The sequence below is a fragment of the Geotrypetes seraphini genome, chromosome 10, assembly GCF_902459505.1.
Source record: "Geotrypetes seraphini chromosome 10, aGeoSer1.1, whole genome shotgun sequence".
NCBI lineage: Eukaryota > Metazoa > Chordata > Amphibia > Gymnophiona > Dermophiidae > Geotrypetes > Geotrypetes seraphini.
The window spans coordinates 102,074,715-102,093,762 of record NC_047093.1 but is presented as its reverse complement, the minus strand read 5'-3'; the positions used below and the strand labels follow the sequence as shown (position 1 = coordinate 102,093,762).

Sequence of the window (19,048 nt, the reverse complement as noted above, 5' to 3'; positions counted from 1 at the left end):
TGACTATTTGCATGACCTTACTTGTGTTATTATTGTGCTTTATTTTGCACTTTTTTCACGTTTTGATTGATTTATTTATTTCACACATCACGGTAGTACCCTATGATGGTGTGGGGGCAGGGACTGGTTGGCCCTTGTCTCAGATGTGAAGCGTAGGAGTATTGCTCCCTTCGCTGCTTTATCACACTGAGGGTATACCATTATCAAATTACTTTAATTTCAAACGTGACTCTTCACTATTGGTGTTCATAGGCTGGTCAACAAACAGTTTCTCTCAGAACCATATGATCTTTACTGCCTCCTTGTTGGTATCTTATCCCAGGATAAGCAGACAGCATATTCTCACAAGTGGGTGACCTTCAAAGTAAACAGAATGGGATGGTGGGAGTGTTGATCTTTTAGGAAAATAAATTTTGTAATACTGACTGGCCAAGTGTCCATCCCATCTGGAAAAATATTCCAGACAATAATGTGAGGTGAATGTATGAACCGAGGACCAAGTAGCAGCTTTGCAGATTTCATCAATTGGAGTACAGCGAAGAAAAGCTACTGAAGCTGCCATAGCTCAAACTTTATGAACTATGACCTGACTCTCTAGTTGCAGCCCAGCCTGAGCTTAACAGAACAATATGCAGGAAGCCAACCAGTTGGAAATCGTTCTCTTGGAAACAGGATGCCCCAACTTGTTAGGATGAGAATGAGACTTGGGAAAAAACACTGGAAGCACAATCGATTGATTGAGATGAAATTCGGTGACAACCTTTGGTAAGAACTTTAGATGAGGGTGAAGCATAACTTTGTCTAGTGGAACACTGTAAAAATTGGGTCCGCCACTAGCGCTTGAAGTTCACTCACTGTTCTGGCAGAAGTGAGAGAAATGAGAAAAACCACTGTCTAGGTAAGGTATCTGAGATGAACCGTAGACATTGGTTCAAATGGAGGCTTCATCAACTTAGCAAGAACCACATTCAGATCCCAAACCACTGGAGGTGGTTTAAGAGGTGGTTTCACATTAAAAAGTCCTTTCATGAATCTGGAGATCAGAAGATGAGCAGTAAGTGGTTTACCATCCACTGGTTGATGAAAGGCAGTGATAGCACTGAGATGAACTCTAATGGATGTAGACTTGAGGCCAGAGTCAGATAAATGAAAAAGATAATCCAGAAACAATTAAATAGAGATGGATTTTGATGAAGGAGACACCAGGAAGAAAAACGTGTCCACTTTTGCTGATAACACTGCTGAGTGGCTGGTTTTCTAGAAGGTTCCAAAATGAGTCTGACAGGTTGAGAAAGATGAAGATCAGTTGGATTCAGCCCGAGAGATACCAAGCTGTCAGGTGTAAAGACTGAAGGTTGGGATGTAGAAGAGAACCTTGACTCTGCTTAAGAATAGATGGAAAAATAGGCAGAGGTATTGGTTCCTTGATACTAAGTTGAAGTAGACGGGAGAACCAAGGTTGCCTGGACCACCGAGGAGCTATGAGTATCATGGTGGCTGACTCCTGCTTGGCTTTGACAAGTGTCTTGAGAATGAGAGGAATAGGTGGAAACGCATAGAGGAACTTGTGCATCCAATATAGAAGAAAAGTGTCCACCTCCAGATAATGAGGAGAGTAGAGTCTGGAGCAGAATTGGGGCAACTTGTTGTTGTGGGAAGATGCAAAGAGATCCACTTGAGGCATCCCCTATTGAGAAAAAATGAGATGAAGAGCTGCATAATTGAGCGTCTGTTCGTGAGGTTGAAGAAGTCTGCTGAGCTAGTCTGCCAAGACATTCTGTTCACTCTGAATGTAAATAGCTTTGAGAAAGATGTTGCGAGGAATCGCCCAAAGCCAGATTTTCTGAGCCTCATGACAGAGAAGGAAAGAACCTGTGCCTCCTTGCTTGTTTATATAATACACTAGTGTTTAAGCCCGTTACATTAACGGGTGCTAGAATATATGCCTGTCTGTCTTTCTTTATTTATGTCTCTCTCCCTGCTCCTGTCTCTTTCTTCCTTTCTTTCTGTCTCTCTCCCTCCTGCTATTTTTCTCTCTCTCTCCCTTGCACCCTTTGTCTGTCTGTATTTCTTTCTGTCTCTCTCCCCCCCCACTTTCCTTTGCAGAAGCAGCAGCGGTATTTCCCTTCCCCTCCAGGTCCCTGTGAAGTAGTAGCAGCATTTTCCCCCAGCCCCCATTCCCTTCTCTCCCCCCCCACACACACTTTCCTTTGCAGAAGCAGCAGTGGTATTTCCCTTCCCCTCCAGATCCCTGTGAAGTAGTAGCAGCATTTTCCCCACCCCCCCATTCCCTTCTCTCCCCACACACTTTTCTTTGCAGAAGCAGCAGCGGTATTTCCCTTCCCCTCCAGGTCCCTGCTGAAGCAGTAGCAGCATTTTCCCCCACCCCCCATTCCCTTCTCTCCCCCCCTTTCCTTTGCAGAAGCAGCAGTGATATTTCCCTTCCCCTCCAGTTCCCTGTGAAGTAGTAGCAGCATTTTCCCCCACCCCCCATTCCCTTCTCTCTCCCCCACACTTTCCTTTGCAGAAGCAGCAGTGGTATTTCCCTTCCCCTCCAGGTCCCTGCTAAAGCAGTAGCAGCATTTTCCATCACCCCCATTCCCTTCTCTCCCACCCCACTTTCCTTTGCAGAAGCAGCAGTGATATTTCCCTTCCCCTCCAGATCCCTGTGAAGTAGTAGCAGCATTTTTCCCACCCCCCATTCCCTTCTCTCCCCCCCCACACACTTTCCTTTGCAGAAGCAGCAGCGGTATTTCCCTTCCCCTCCAGGTCCCTGCTGAAGCAGTAGCAGCATTTTCCCCCACCCCCCATTCCCTTCTCTTACCGTGAGCTGTCCTGCTCCATTCGGCCCCTCCCCCTTCCCTTCCCGCGGGCTGGCCTGCAAAGTTTCAAAGTATTGGCGGCTCTTCTCACGATCCCCATGGTGGCTGATCCTCCTGTAAAGAGCAGCCTGCGATGGTGTCCAGCTTTAGCGAACCTCGCAGGCTGCTCTCCAACTCGGTAGCACGTTCCCTCGGACGCGATCCCGTGCGTCAGATGGAACGTGCTACCGAGGGTGGAGAGCAGCCTGCGAGGTTCGCTAAAGCCGGACACCATCGCAGGCTGCTCTTTAGAGGAAGATCAGCAGCAGCGGCGAGTTAGGGCAGAAGGTGTGTTCCCTGCTGAGGACGCGGGCAGGGAGAGAGCTTGCCTGGCTTCCATGGTGAGTGAGGGCGGGAGGAGGGGAGTGGCCAAAATGTTCCCGGCCGCTGGATTGGCTGCCATGGATCAGAAATCACAGTGGCAGGAATCACAAAATTTCAAGAGCGCATGCACGCTCTAGGGTTTTATTATATAGGATGGCTACCTGGTTGTCCGTGTGAAGCATTAAGGACATGAAACATAGAAGATGACGGCAGAAAAGGGCTACAGCACATCAAGTTTGCTCACTTTGCTTCCCCACCCCCTGTCTATGCCCTAATGACCCAATTTTCTTATCTTGACCCTCGTAGGGATCCCACATGGGTATCCCATTTATTCTTAAAGTCTGGCACGCTGTCTGGTTGACTATTAAATGCTTCAAAGCTTTGAGGGCATAATAAATCGCTCTGAGTTCCAGGAGGTTGATTTGAAATTGGATGACCAATGACCCTGAGTTTGAAGGCCATCCAGATGAGCCCAACAAGCATAAGTGCATGCATCCGTGGTCAAAACTTTTTGATGAGGAGGTGTGTGAAACAGAAGACCTCTGGATAGATTAGAAGAATTCATCCACCACTGAAATGACTGTCGAAGAGATGAGGTGACAGAAATGTGCTGCAAAAAGGGGTTGGTTGCTTGAGACCATTATGAAGCCAGAGATCATTGAGGTGTCCTGAGGTGAAGCCTCACAAAAGGAGTTACGTGGACTGTAGAGGCCATGTGGCCTAAAAGAACCATCAGTTGCCTAACCGAGGTGAACTGGAACCGGGCCATCTTATGACAAAGCTGAAGCAAAGCGTCCTGATGCTCTTAAGGAAGAAATACCCTCAGCTGAGTTGTGTCATGAAGAGCTCCAATAAACTGGATCCTCTGAGATGGATGAAGGTGGGATTTGGGAAAGTTGATTTTGAACCCCAAGTTCTGGAGAAACAGTATGGTGTAATTCATCGCTATATGTACATCTTGAGATAGATGAAGGGTCTTTGATGAGCCAGTCATTTAGGGTGACTTGAAGGCCCTGAGACCTCAAGGCCGCTGCCACCACCACCAGGCACTTGGTGAAGACTCTGGGAGAGGATGCCAGGCCAAAAGGGAGAACCTTATATTGATAGTGGTGATGGGATGCTTGAAATCTGAGGTATTTCCTGAAAGCCAGGTGAATTTTGATATGAGTATAGGCTTCCTTGAGATTCAGAGAGCATAGCCAATCGTTGTGAGCCAAGAGGAGATATAGAGTGGCTAGAGACATCATGCAAAACTTCTTGATGAGAAAATTGTTGAGGGCTCTGAGATCTAAAATAGGTCGGAGACCTCCTGTCTTCTTCAGGACTAGAAAATATCGGGAGTAAACCCCCCCTGTTTTGCTGATCCACAGGAACATACTCGATAGCATTGAAGATTAGTAAGGAATAGATTTCCTGAAGAAGAAGGGAGGACTGGTGAGGGTTGGAAGTAGACTTTATCCCAGGACAAGCAGGCATGATATTCTCACATGGGGGTGACGTCATCTACCGAGCCCCGATGCGGAAGCATTTTCAAGCAAACTTGATTGAAGATTTAAGTTTGCTCTGCTGCTCCACGCATGCGTGCCTTCCTGCTCCACTAGGGGGCGCATCCCCTCATGGTCTCCAGTTCAAAATTTTCCGCTGAGCCTAGAAGTTGTGTTTTTTCAGGCTCTGCCCCAACTGCCTTCTAGCATCGCAATTTTTTCTTGTTTTTCTCGATTTAGTCGCTGTGCGCGAGTTTTTTTCTTGTTTCAACTGTTCCTGCTTCGTTTTTCAACGACCCGGAGGCTTCCGGGTCCCCGTGGCCGCGTGGCTATTTGAGCCGCGGCCAGTTTCGATTCTATGTCCCGGCCTTTGACCGGCTTTAAAAAGTGCTCCCGGTGCGAGCGGCTTCTTTCCATCACAGACCCGCATCGCCGGTGCATCCTCTGCCTGGGGGCCGCTCATCCAACCGACTTCTGCCCCCAGTGCGCTACTTTCCAGAACCGGGCCCTCTGTCGAAGGAAAGCCTGCATGGCGGATCTTTTCGCCCCAGACCAATCCTCTACCTCGGCCTCGAGGTCGGCCCCGGCCTCGGCCCCGGCCTTGACCTCGGCCCCGAATACCTCGGCATCACCTCGAGACTCGAACCCGAAGCCCTCAGGACAACAGAAAACCTCGGCTCCGGGTAAGTCCCCTCTTCCCTCTTCAGGTTCTGTACCAGCAAAGAAACCGGCCTCGGGGACACCGGCGACGCATGGCGGAAGTCCCATGTTTACAGCCCCGGCGAAGCCCTCCAAGCCTTCGGGCCGTGCCTCCACCACACGGGAATACTCTGATACGAGGTCGCCCCCGGTGGAGTGCACCGAGGCAGTGGACATGCCCTCGATGCTGTCCGTGCCCGTTTTCCAGGACCTACTCCGAGCGATGATCTCGTCGGAGCTGTCCGCTGCAATGGCCCATTTGCAACCGGCCTCGACCTCGACCCCGCATGTGCCAGACCAGCCTGAGCCTTGCGTCGAGCCACCTTGAAGAAAAGCGCGCAAGCTTCGCCGCATTCCATTTTCCTCGGACTCCTCACCGAGGCACCCGAGGCACTCTCCCTCCACAGACCGCCACGGTGCAAAACGTCGTGCTAAAATGACAGAAACCTCGAACCGCCGTACCTCCAAGAAGGCCCGGGGTTCCCCCACTCTACGAGGCCGTTCACCTATACCTCGTACGGGACCGCTAAGGGTGGCTGAGTTATTACTCTCCAACCCGCGCATCCTCCGAACTCCCCCTCAGACCGGGACTCCAACCCGAGGTCGCAGGTTTTCACCGAGGGAGTCCTGGTCGAAGTCGCCGATTCGACATCGATCGGTACCTCGAACCCCGACATCGTCTCCGAGGGGCTCCTCGAGACATCCGAGATCTACGACCCCGGAACACTTTCACAGTACTTCCCCGGTCTCGGAGCGTGGATCGGAGCAGGAACCTCGATACTCGAGGGAAGCCTCCCCATCCTTCTCCACCCGACGGAGGTCTCGTTCACCGACCCCGCACGGGGCCTCGGGAACATCTCGCCCATCCTTCACTCGCTTTGTCCAGGACATGGGCCACGCCTTGGACTTAGACCTCCAGTCCGACTCCAGGTACTCTAAGGAATACCTAGCGGAGCTGGATATGCCATCCCTGCCCAGAGAGTCCCTCCGCTTACCACCTAACCCGGTACTCCAACAGGCCTTCTTCAGGAACCTGGAGACCCCCTACATGGTCACAGCCGTACCCTCCAAAATGGAGGCCAAGTACCGCACAGTACCCTAGCCGGGATTCGAACAACCACAGCTCTCCCACCAGTCGCTGCTAGTAGAATCCTCCTTGAAAAAGGCCCACCCATCCCAGGTTTCAGCCACGGTCCCCCCAGGCCGAGAAGGCCGAACCCTAGACAAGTTCGGCAGGAGACTATATCAAAATGCCATGATGGCCTCTAGGGTGCAAAGCTACACTTTCACCTTCACATCCTACCTCAAACACCTCATTGGACTATTGAGAGCCTTTGAGACTGACCTACCGGCCTCCCGCCAAGGAGCGTTTGGCCTGCTTTTAGAGTCCCTCTCCAACCTGCGCCTCCATCTATTCCACGCGGCCTACGATGGCTTCGAACTCTCCTCCAGAGAGGCAGCCTTTGCTATCGCCATGCGCCGACTAGCTTGGCTGCGCCTGGTCGACATGGACCCCAACTTACAGGACCGGTTGGCTAACCTACCCTGTGTGGGAAAAGAACTGTTCGATGACACGATCGAGGCGGCTACAAAACGCCTCTCCGAACACGAACGCTCGTTTGCCTCCCTCGTCCGGCAAAAGCCTAAACCGCCCGTGCCCAGGCTGTTCAGGGCCCCTCCACGCCGCTACCCTCAAAAATCCACCCCTCCCTTCTCGCGGCCTCCACCCAGGCATCCGCAAGCCCACCACCGGGCCATGCCCAAGTCCCAACCGCCTGCGACTTCCAAACCATCCCCGTCCTTTTGACAGGATTCACGGAAGGGGGCGAGCCCCCTCCACCATAGTCACAGGCCTCCTTCCCATCGGGGGCCGCCTCAAAGCCTTTTACCCTCATTGGGAACAAGTCACATCGGACGCATGGGTCCTTGGCGTGATCTCATCAGGATACTCTCTCAACTTTCGGGCCATTCCTCCAGACAACCCCCCAAGGAATAGCCCTCCCAACCGGACGCAGCTACCCCTACTCCTCTCCGAGGCTCGAGACCTGCTTCGCCTCAGGGCAGTGGAGGAGGTTCCCCCCGACCAACGGGGGAAGGGCTTCTACTTCCACTACTTCCTGGTACCGAAAAAAACGGGAGACCTACGCCCAATACTAGACTTGAGACGCCTCAACAAATTTTTAGTACGGGAAAAATTTTGGATGCTTTCCCTACCGACCCTCTACCCCCTGATCGACGAGGGCTACTGGCTCTGCTCCCTCGATCTGAAGGAGGCGTACACACATGTCCCAGTACACCCCGCTCACCGCAAGTTCTTGTGTTTTCAGGTAGGGGACTGGCACCTACAATACCGAGTCCTCCCCTTCGGCCTAGCATCATCACCTCGGGTCTTCACCAAGTGCCTCGTGGTGGTCACAGCAACCTTACGTTCCCAGGGCCTCCAGGTATTCCCCTACCTGGACGACTGGCTGATCAAAGCCCCGTCCAGGGAAGGGGTTATCTCAGCGACCCAACAGACTATTACCTACCTACAAAGTCTGGGGTTCGAAATAAACTTCCCAAAATCCCAACTACGCCCCTCGCAGTCCCTACAGTTCATCGGGGCCACGCTGGATACGGTTCGCCTCTGTTCCTTCCTCCCCCCTCCGCGCCTAGAGGCGTTAATAAGTCTGAGTCGAAGGATCTCTCTGCTGACCTCGGTATCAGCTCGACAGATGATGACTCTCCTAGGCCACATGGCCTCTACCGTCCATGTCACACCCTTCGCCCGCCTCCATCTGAGAATCCCTCAATGGACCCTGGCCTCTCAATGGCGTCAAGACCGTGACCCGATCGACCGTCCCATGACAGTGACTCCTTCCTTGCAAAGATCGCTCCGCTGGTGGGCCGACTCTTCAAATCTTTCCAAAGGTTTACTCTTCCTCGCCCCTCATCACAGCAAGGTACTCACCACGGACTCGTCAGAGTACGCTTGGGGAGCCCATCTGGATGGCCTACGCATGCAGGGGATGTGGTCAGCGGAAGACCGCCGCTGTCACATCAACGTGCTAGAGCTCTGGGCCATCTATCTCGCAGCTGTAGCCTTCCAACATCTGCTCCACGACCGGGTGGTCCTCATCCGAACCGACAACCAGGTAGCAATGTACTATGTAAACAAACAAGGAGGAACAGGGTCTTGGTCCCTCTGTCGGGAAGCCCTGCGCCTCTGGAAATGGGCAATCTCCAACAACACCTTCCTTCGAGCGGTGTACATACAAGGAGAACAAAACTGTCTGGCGGACAGACTCAGCCGCCTCCTCCAGCCTCACAAGTGGTCATTGCACTCTCAAACCCTACGACAGGTGTTCAAACAGTGGGGGACACCTCAAATAGATCTGTTCGCATCCCCCCACAATCACAAACTGCCTCTCTTCTGCTCCCGGATGTACTCCCTGGACCGGCTCGAGGCCGACGCCTTCCTCCTCGACTGGGAGGGAAGGTTCCTGTATGCGTTCCCGCCGTTTCCTCTGATCCTGCGGACGCTTGTCCACCTGAAAACAGTACAAGCCACCCTGATCCTGATTGCTCCTCGCTGGCCACGCCAGCCTTGGTTTACCCTTCTACTTCAACTCAGTGTTAGAGATCCACTGCCTCTGCCTCGGTTTCCCTCTCTACTATCACAGGGTCAGGGTTCACTGTTACATCCCAATCTTCAATCTCTTCATCTGAATGCTTGGTTTCTTTCCCCCTGACTTCTCTCCCCGTGTCTCAATCAGTCAAGGAGATATTGGAGGCCTCTAGAAAGACCTCAACGAGAACCTGCTACTCCCAAAAGTGGACCAGATTCTCAGCCTGGTGCTCCTCTCACAGCCAGGACCCGGTGTCGGTCCCTGTCCCCCTGGTCCTTGACTATTTACTTCAATTATCTCACTCCGGCCTAAAGACCAACTCCATTCGAGTACACCTCAGTGCGATTGCAGCCTTCCATCAGCCCCTGGAAGGGAAAGCCCTCTCGCTCCACCCCCTAGTCTCTCGCTTCATGAAAGGTCTTCTGAATGTCCACCCTCCTCTCAAACCTCCTCCGGTGGTTTGGGACCTTAACGTGGTTCTGGCTCAACTAATGAAACCTCCATTTGAGCCCCTAGACAAATGCTATCCAAAATTCCTCACTTGGAAGGTGATTTTCCTGCTTGCGCTCACTTCCGCTCGGCGGGTTAGTGAGCTACAAGCTCTAGTGGCGGACCCACCCTTCACGGTATTCCATCATGACAAGGTGGTACTCCGCACTCATCCAAAGTTCTTGCCTAAAGTAGTGTCTGATTTTCATCTCAATCAGTCCATTGTCTTACCTGTGTTTTTTCCCAAGCCCCACTCTCATCCCGGAGAGGTGGCGCTCCACACTCTTGACTGTAAGAGAGCGTTGGCCTTCTACCTCCAATACACTCAACCACACCGGAAAGTCCCACAATTGTTTTTGTCCTTCGACCCAAACCGGTTAGGCCACCCAGTCTCCAAGCACACCTTGTCCAACTGGTTGGCCGATTGCATCTCCTTCTGCTACGCTCGGGCTGGTCTCGCACTGCATGGTCGAGTAACGGGACACAAGGTCCGAGCGATGGCAGCCTCCGTAGTGTTCCTCAGGTCCACACCTATTGAGGAAATCTGCAAGGCTGCCACGTGGTCTTCGGTTCATACTTTCACCTCCCATTACTGTCTGGACTCACTGTCCAGGAGCGATGGCCGATTCGGCCAATCGGTTTTACGAAATCTATTTGCTTAAATTGCCAACTTCCCTCCATCCCTTTTCAGTTAGCTTGGAGGTCACCCACATGTGAGAATATCATGCCTGCTTGTCCTGGGATAAAGCACAGTTACTTACCGTAACAACCCGCCCACCTCCCCGAGGTTGGCTTCTTTGCTAGTTAAGTGAACTGGAGACCACGAGGGGATGCGCCCCCTAGTGGAGCAGGAAGGCACGCATGCGTGGAGCAGCAGAGCAAACTTAAATCTTCAATCAAGTTTGCTTGAAAATGCTTCCGCATTGGGGCTCCGTAGATGACGTCACCCCCATGTGAGAATATATGCCTGCTGTCCCTGGATAACACCTGTTACGGTAAGTAACTGTGCTTTTTGGAAGATGATCTGGAGGGATAGAAAATGAAGAGAGTAACCCTCTCAAATGATCTGCAGAACCCATAGATCAGAGGTGATCAACTCCCAACGATAAACATAGAGTTGGAGACGACCTCCAATTGGCTGAGGTAGAGACTGAAGTATTGGGATTGCAACTATACTGTCAATTACTTGGTCAAAAAGACTTAGCAGGAGCAGATGTCTGAGACTGTTGAGGACATTGCTGTTTTTGTTTCTTCTGTTGTGGCCAGGCAGGAGCAGAAGACTTTGCTGAAAAACACCTCTGATAAGAAGAATATGGCCTAAATGCTCTTGATATGGAAGGCCTGAGTTTAGGTTTAACCAAGGTATTCCATCGGATTTTATGAGCAGTGAGTTTTTGAGTTGCAGTATCTGTGGAATCCCCAAATATCTCATCTCCCAAGCAAGGGACATTTGCTAATCTATCCTGAAGGTTAACATCCATATCAGACACCCTGAGCCATGCCAATCTTCTCATGGCAACAGATATAGAAGAAGCCCTGGAAGTGAATTCGAAAACATCATAAGCTGAATGAACCATATACTTACTCAACTGAGTGACAGTGCTAATAAGGCGTTGAAAATCTTTCAGTTTGTGAGAAGGAAGATATTTTTGAAAACCAGAAATGCTTCACGAGCTGTTTCAAATAGCAAGAAAAATAGAAGTTGTAATTGAGGACTTGATTGGCTAACATAGAATTTTGGTAGAGCCTTTGGCCAAATCTATCCATAGTCTGTCACTCCCAGCCTTGGAGGACTGAAACATAGACCTTGGATGGTGTGGATTTCTTTAAAGTAGACTCCACAACAAAAGATTGTTGAGGTAGTTGAGGTTTGTCAAATCCTGGAATTGAAATAATTATATAGAGAGAGTCCAATTTCCTGGGAGCAACAGGAACAGAAAGAGGAGATTCCCAATTCTTGTAGAGGGTTTCTCTCAATATTCCATGTAAATGAAGTTTTAGGAGCTTCTTAGGAGGCTGCTCATAGTCCAAAGTTTCCAAAAATTCAGCACTTTATTTGGAATCTGAATCTAGCTTCACAGAGAGATCCTTTCCCAACTGTCTAATAAAACGAGTAAAAGAAAGTCTCTCTGAAGGAGAAGATGTTCTAATTGGAAAGTGATTAGGAGACTTCAATGCAGGAGAATCTTCGGTAGCTGAAGGAGAAGGATCCGGATTTGAGTCATCCTTTAGGTCAGAATTAGAGAATGACACGGTGGCTGTTACCTGTGGCTAGCCGTGGGTAACCCGCTGAAATGGTGAATGGCCTTGTCTCCGCAGTTAAGGGAGGGAATACATGCAGACACCAATTGTGCGGTCCAGAAACCCCCTCCCTCGTTACTAATGATTGCTGCCATCCATCCAGGCATATCCCTCCCTCCTTCTTACCTGGGTGATTTTTAATTTTATTTCTCTAAGCAGCCGGAATCTTGAAGTCGCATGATGCTGCTGGAAAGTTCTTCTTTGAAGCATCTGGAAACAGAAAGTTGCATCAGAGAAGAAGTTTCTGGCAGACACATGCGACTTATAGGCTCCAGCTGTTGTAGAAAGAAAATTAAAAATCACCACTAAGGTAAGAAGGAGGAAGGGAGATACTTGGACCATGGCAGGAGGGAGGGGGCTGCTGGATTGTGTGATGGGTTCTAAGGGGGGTAGAGAGAAAGATGGAGGGAGGGAGGGGGTGGAGAGGAACAGATGTTGAAGGGAAATGGGGAAGAAGAGTGCTGAAAAGGTGCTGAAGGGAAATGGGGAAGAGAGAGGTGAGAAGACGCTTGAAGGGAAATGGGAAAGAGAGGTGAGAAGACGCTGAAGGGAAATGGGAAAGAGAGGTGAGAAGACGCTGAAGGGAAATGGGAAAGAGAGAGGTGAGAAAACGCTGAAGAGAAATGGGGAAGAGAGAGTGGGAAGAAGACACTGAAGGGAAATGGGGAAGAGAGAGTAGGGAGAAGACTGAAGGGAAATGGGGAAGAGAGAGTAGGGAGAAGACTCTGAAGGGAAATGGGGAAGAGAGAGTAGGGAGAAGACTCTGAAGGGAAATGGGGAAGAGAGAGTAGGGAGAAGACTCTGAAGGGAAATGGGGAAGAGAGAGTGGGGAGAAGACCATGGAAGGGAAGAAAACAGAGATGCCAGACTGGGAGGAAGAAGATGGGTGCCAGACCAATGGGGGTGTGTGGGTGTGGAGAGAGAGATGGAAGGGACAGGCATAGTAACAGAGCATATGGAAGAGGTAGAGAGAAGGCAGAGAGTGGATGGAAGGAATTGAATGAAGAGAAGATGAAAGTAGGAACCAGACAACAAAGGTAGAAAAAAATTATATTTATTTTCTTTTTTTGCTTTAGGATAAAGTAGTATATTAGTGGTGTTGATAAACATTTATAAACAAAGCCCTGCCAGCTGAACATCTCTTTCTCTAGTTCATCAGTTAGAACTTTGATTTATAAAATGACAATTGTACAGAATATTGTTTCTTTTTATACTTTAATAAAATAAGTTCATTATAAAACTATTTGAGGCTTGTCTGGATGGGATCAGATGGTTTGCAGGGACAGGCCTTGCAGGAACAGGATGGGGATGGGGATGGGGATGAGCTCGCAGGGACAGAAGGAGAATGATGCATGGACTGGTGCTGCTCCAGTGTTGAGAATTCCTTAAAATGTTTTCATTTATGAGAAACATGCTTGGATTCAGAGGAACTCCTGCTAGACTGTCTTGAAGATGAAGATTGATGCTTTGAGGAGGTGGAACGATGTCTGGAGGAACGATGCTTTAATGCAGGACTAGATGGACATGAATGGTGTTGAGATCCATGGCGTTGCATCGATGGAGCATTGACGGTACTGGAAAACCGGAGGAGTCGGTGTCGGGTTCATAAGATTAAACTTATCCTGAAACCCCTCATGAAACAGAGCATCAAGCTTCTGTTGAAAAGAAGACACAAGTACCTTTGGCTTAGTCGCCAATACCAACGGTGCTGTGACTTGTTCCAAAGAGGATGGCTCAGCTGATGATGCACCTTTCGATGTTGGAACAAGTCGCATAAGGGGTTTTCACTTGGTCGTCATGAATGGACTCGATGCCTTAGTGACCTGTGACCACATCTGGGAAGCTGTTGGCTTTTTAGCTGGATTACCAGATGGAGCGGTTACCTGGGACACCTGGGTTGATATTGCATCAGGTGGTGTCAGTGTCTTCGGCATTGCTGCCTTCGATATAGATGGTGTCGATAACAAATCTCCCTCCATGCCAACACTGAACAACTTTTCTTGCTGTAAAATGCTTCAAATGGTGTGCATCTGTAGAGATGAAGAAAGCACACAAGATGGTGCTCTGGACCCAGACACTGGAGATACCAGTTGTGAGGGTCTGTGATTAAAATTGTCTGAGAACACTGATCAAGTTTCTAAGTTTATTTACAGTTTGATAGACTGGCCATCAGCAAGTATCTGGTCGGTTTACAATACTAAAATAGAAGTTTAAAATAATTAAAATAAAATGGGGTAGTACGTGGACAGGACCGAGACAACAGGGAAGGGGGAATTGATACAGAAGGTGCTAAGGGGAGGGAAAATTCAAAAAATACATTGAAGTTAAAGTAAAAGTTAAAAGAGTGGGAAGGAGGGGAAGGAACAAGTGAGGAGGGGCGGTCACTTCTTGAAAGCTGTTCTTAATAAACATTGAAAGATGGCTAGAGAAAGATCTAACTTTTATTTTGTTAGGCATCTTGGAATAGAAAGATATTGAATTTGATTTTGAATTTGTCAAGGGAGTTTTCAAAGTGAAGGTGTGACGGCATGGCGTTCCAGAGGGAAGGGGCAGTAGCGGAGAAGTTGGTGTTTCGAGTGTAAAAAAGTTATATGATTGAAGGAACAGTTAGAAGGTTCTGATCGGTTAGAAGGTTCTGATTAGGGCCCGAGAGGAAGCGTAGGGGATTAGATGTTTATCTAAGAAGGATGTGGAATGGGTCAGCTTGATTTTGACGTGGCATCGACATGAAGTTCGCCTCAGCCAAATTAAACTCAATGGCTGAAGCGTGGAAAAGACCCGCTGGTCAAACCGCTGGATGGTTGACAAAGGAAATTCAAACTCCCGAAACTTTTTTTTTAAAACCGAGGGAGAAATTAAATAAACAATAAAAGAAAAAAGAATAAAATAACACGCAAGCAGGAAGGCAACGCAAAACGAAGAACATTTGAAGAAAATTACTTCTAGCTTCGTAGAAAAACAGAACTATGGAGCCACGTGCCTATGTCAGGCAGGAAGGTACTCGTGCATGCATGGTGTGGGCTCCTTGGATGACGTTGATGGTGATAATTGTATTATGCAGAATATAAGGGGGGCCCATTACTCCTTAAAGTTTTAACTAAAATTGTATCTAATACATATTAGATACAATTAGATACAATTTTAGTTAAAACTTTAAGAAACTAATATTATATGAAAGATGTAGCTGAATAATAGAAATCCTTCAGAAACTTGTGACACAGCAAAGTATAAACAGAGTAGATATTTTTATTAATAGAACAAAATATTTTGATTTAATGTCTGGAAAAGATGGAGTCGCAACATAACGGGTCGCTTGAAGAGATAGGGGAAATCATGTGACTATAACCCTGTGGTTTCAGCCTACAGAAATGAGAAAAATATCTGTAAAATATTCTGCAATAGAAGAGAACATGTCCGATTCCTTCTGTTGTTGGCAGAGGAATTTCCTAAGAAGCTAACTAGGAAGGAGAAAACAGCTTTGAACAGCTTGGAAAGTATCTGTAAAAGTATCTGTAAAATATTCTGCAATAGAAGAGAACATGTTCGATTCCTTCTATTGTTGGCAGAGGAATTTCCCAAGAGGCTAACTAGGAAGGAGAAAGCAGTTTGGAACAGCTTTGTTGCAGTGGTTTAGAACTTCCTGGATAATCACAAGGCCAAAAACTAGTGGAGTTGGTTGAGAATTTGGTGAAAAACAGTAAAATGGTCTATAGGATGTTCTTGATGCTCATCTTGAGACATTCAAGGAGAACATGGGAGCATACTCAGAGTAGCAAAGTGAGCACTTCCACCTGGACTTTCAAGGAAATAGACTTAGTAGATCAAGACAGGTTGTTCACCCTCTCCAACGTAAAGAGAACGAGAGGGCACTCTCTAAAGTTAAAAGGGGATAGATTCCGTACAAACATAAGGAAGTTCTTCTTCACCCAGAGAGTGGTAGAAAACTGGAACGCTCTTCCAGAGGCTGTTATAGGGGAAAACACCCTCCAGGGATTCAAGACAAAGTTAGACAAGTTCCTGCTGAACATACACAGGTAAGGCTAGTCTCAGTTAGGGCACTGCTCTTTGACCTAAGGGCCGCTGCGTGAACAGACTGCTGGGCACGATGAACCACTGGTCTGACCCAGCAGCAGCAATTCTTATGTTCTTATGAACGCCGCTACCAAGGACAATATAAGAAGAATATGAGAGACTACATCTGGGGGCTGATTTGTGAAAGTGACTTACAATATTATTGCAAATCTCAAAAAACTCACTTCTAAATTTTCTGTGGTCATCTTTGTATAACTTCAATATAAATACAAGTTAATCGTGACTCATATGTTACTTTTTATGACTTTATAAGAATGAAAAGATGAAAATTCAATGTTTTTATGTTATAAAAAGGTAAATTGCAAAATTTGACTATCCTAGTCACAATAGTAAAGTTTTTTGGAAATAACAGACCAGGACATTGATATGAGCAATTAGGAAATTATACTTACTGCCCAGGAACAAAAATTGTGTTACATAGTGATATCCATGTGATAAATTTCCATACAATAGAGGCAGTGCTTGTAAATCTGTCTCTGGCATAATCATTGTTAGATATCCTGAAAATAGACTGGCTTAGTGTGTCTGTAGGACTGGATTGAGAACACATATTTATTTATTTATTTCAGTTTATATTCCATTCTCCCAGAAAGCTCAGGACGGGTTATAGGAAAACATGCATAGATTCCCTACTGTTTTTTTTTTAAAGTTATCTACAACCCATAGGAGCAGAGCAAAACAGGCAAGACAATCTGATAGCTTATAATGAATGATCACGGGGAATACATGCATAATATGTCAGATCACATAGTCTATGGCAATCTGGAATTTTTTCACTTGCTCCATAATTAAACTTTGGAATTTATTGCCAGAGGATGTGGTAAAAACAGCATAGATGGGTTTAAGAAAAGGTTGGACAAGTTCCTGGAGGAAAGTCCATAAGGCATATCTGGAGAAAGCCAATTTTCATATCTGGAGGTAAGCAACATGGAATCTTGCAATGATTTAGGATCCTGCTAGGCATAGGCATTGGAACGGAGTAGGGGGGCCACAGGGGCAATGGCCTCCCCCAAATTTGGCTGTGGCTCCAGGACTGGCGTTAGGGAGGAGCAAACACTATCTCTTCCCCCTTCCCTATCTCACAAAGCCATCAGCTGCGCAGCATTCACAACTGGCTGCTCCTGCTTGCTTCAGGCCTTCCTCGCTGCCGGTCCCACCTACTTTCTGTTTCTGCGAAGGCAGGATCCAGCAGCGAGGAAGGCCCGAAGCACGCGGGAGTAGCGAGTTGTAAGCTTCTCTCCCTCGCTGCCCTATCTCCCGCTGTAGCCTACAAACGAATTCACCCATGCTCTGGGGCTCTAACTATGCTTGCTGGCTTCACTTCTCCTCCCTCCTCCCCACATAATGTACCTTCCGGTTTTGGAGGAGAAGGATCGAGAAGCCCCAGAGCATGGGTAAATTTGCTTGCAGGCTATGGCAGGAGATAGGGCAGCGAGGGAGTCGAAGGGAGGGAGGGAGGGAGGGAAGCGTATAACTCACTGCTCCTGCCTACTTCGGGCCTTCCTCACTGCCGGATCCTGCCTTCATGGAAACAGAAAGTAGGTGGGACCTGGCAGTGAGGAAGGCCCGAAGCAAGCAGGAGCAGCTAGTTGTGAATGCTGCGCTGCCAACAGCTGTGTGAGAAAGGGAAGGAGGGGGAGGGGAGGGGGAAGAGAAATGCTGCTGCATCCAATTGGGGAGAAAGAGGGAGAAGGAAGATCAGGGAAGGGAGAGGAAGGAACGAGAGATGCCAAGACCATGGGAGGGAAGCAAAGGAAAGAAGGAAAGGAGATACCAAATCATGGAGAATGAGGGAGAGGTGCCAGACCAGGGGAAAGGAAGAAGGGAGGGAGAGAAAGGAAGGAGTGGAGATGCCAGATTATGGAGGGGGTGGGGGAAATGGAAGGAGAGGAGAGAGATGCCCGGGCATGGAGGGAGGAAGGGAAACTAAGGAGACAAATGTCAGCCCAGAGAGAAAGGAAGGAGAGGAGGTGCCAGAGCATGGAGGGAGAGGAGAAAGATGCCAGACCATGGGATGGAGTGGGAAGGAAGGAAAGAAAGGAGAAGAGAGAGATGCCATAGCATAGGGGAAGGGGTGGAGACAGAAAAAAATGGAGAGGGGGTGAAACTGAAATGAATAATGTACAAAGGAGAGAAGGGGCACAGGATATACAGTTTATTGAAGGGACATAGAAAGAGGGAAAATGCCATATGGAACAGAGAGAGGGTTGACACTGGATGGAAAGGGCAGAGAGTGGACAGTGGATGGAAGGGGTAGAGGCTGGGTGGAAGGAGCAAAGAGAGAGGGCAGATGTTGCATGGAAGAGAGAGAGGACAAACACTGTATAGAAAGAAGAGAGCGAAGAGAAGATGATTAAAGCAGAAACGACAAAAGGTAGAAATTTTTTTTGTTGCTTTATGTAGAATCAAGTAGTTTGTAACTGTATTGACAAAAGTTTATAAATAGGAAATGGAAATAAGGCAATTTTGGGGGAACTAAACCCCTTTCCTCAGGTCAAGCCAGGATACCATCACAGCAGTATATTGTACTGTCCTGAACAAAGATTTGGCCTCTGAAAGCTAATTGAAAAATGGATTTGTCTAATAAAATGACATTTTCTTATTTCTTATATTTGTTTTATTTCTATTTGCTAATTTGTAAAATGGTGATTGTTATGTATCAGTTTTTTCAAATTTACATCTACTGTCTTCATATTAGGGGACATGTGTCACTGTTTCTGTGGTGTTGCATTGTATGCACAGTCTTGCATCTTAGGGTTTCATTTTTAGATATTAGTACTTTTAGTTTGTGGTCGTGTATTTGCATAGGGGTTATCTTTCTGCTTGTGTGACCAAGGCCAGGTAGGAATGAATGTTGAGACACATACAGTGTGCTTTGTGTAGTTTGATTTTGTGGTTAACCATTATGTGTTGTTAATAAGATTATATTGTATGTATATATGAAAAATAAATGGAAAAAATGGTATTATGGGGGCAGAGTCTGGGGTGGAGCTTTCAGGCCTGCCCAAACAAAAAAGCGTTCCGCTACCTATGCTGCTAGGTATCTATGACTTGGATTGGCCAGTTTGATTTGATTCAGTAAAGCATTTAATATATTTTTGTGACCGTTATGTTCTGAATTCAATATTTTTCTTTTATTATTATTTTGATGACTCCTTCATACACTGTCCTCGCTTGGATTCTGTGAATC

The 19,048-nt window shown here is 47.9% G+C and overlaps 1 protein-coding gene across 3 annotated transcripts in view; it reads right to left on the bottom strand.

Moving 5' to 3' along the window:
* Window positions 1-19,048, bottom strand: part of NOXA1 (NADPH oxidase activator 1) — a 199,688-nt gene that overhangs the window by 1,851 nt on the left and 178,789 nt on the right. The window contains exon 14 of one of the 3 annotated variants that reach the window (XM_033961773.1): window positions 11,939-11,976. The exons of the other annotated variants lie outside the window; for them this stretch is intronic. The gene's annotated coding sequence lies outside the window, so the exon portion shown is untranslated. Of the gene's footprint in view, window positions 1-11,938; window positions 11,977-19,048 lie in introns of those variants that run through there. 3 annotated transcript variants of the gene reach the window in all.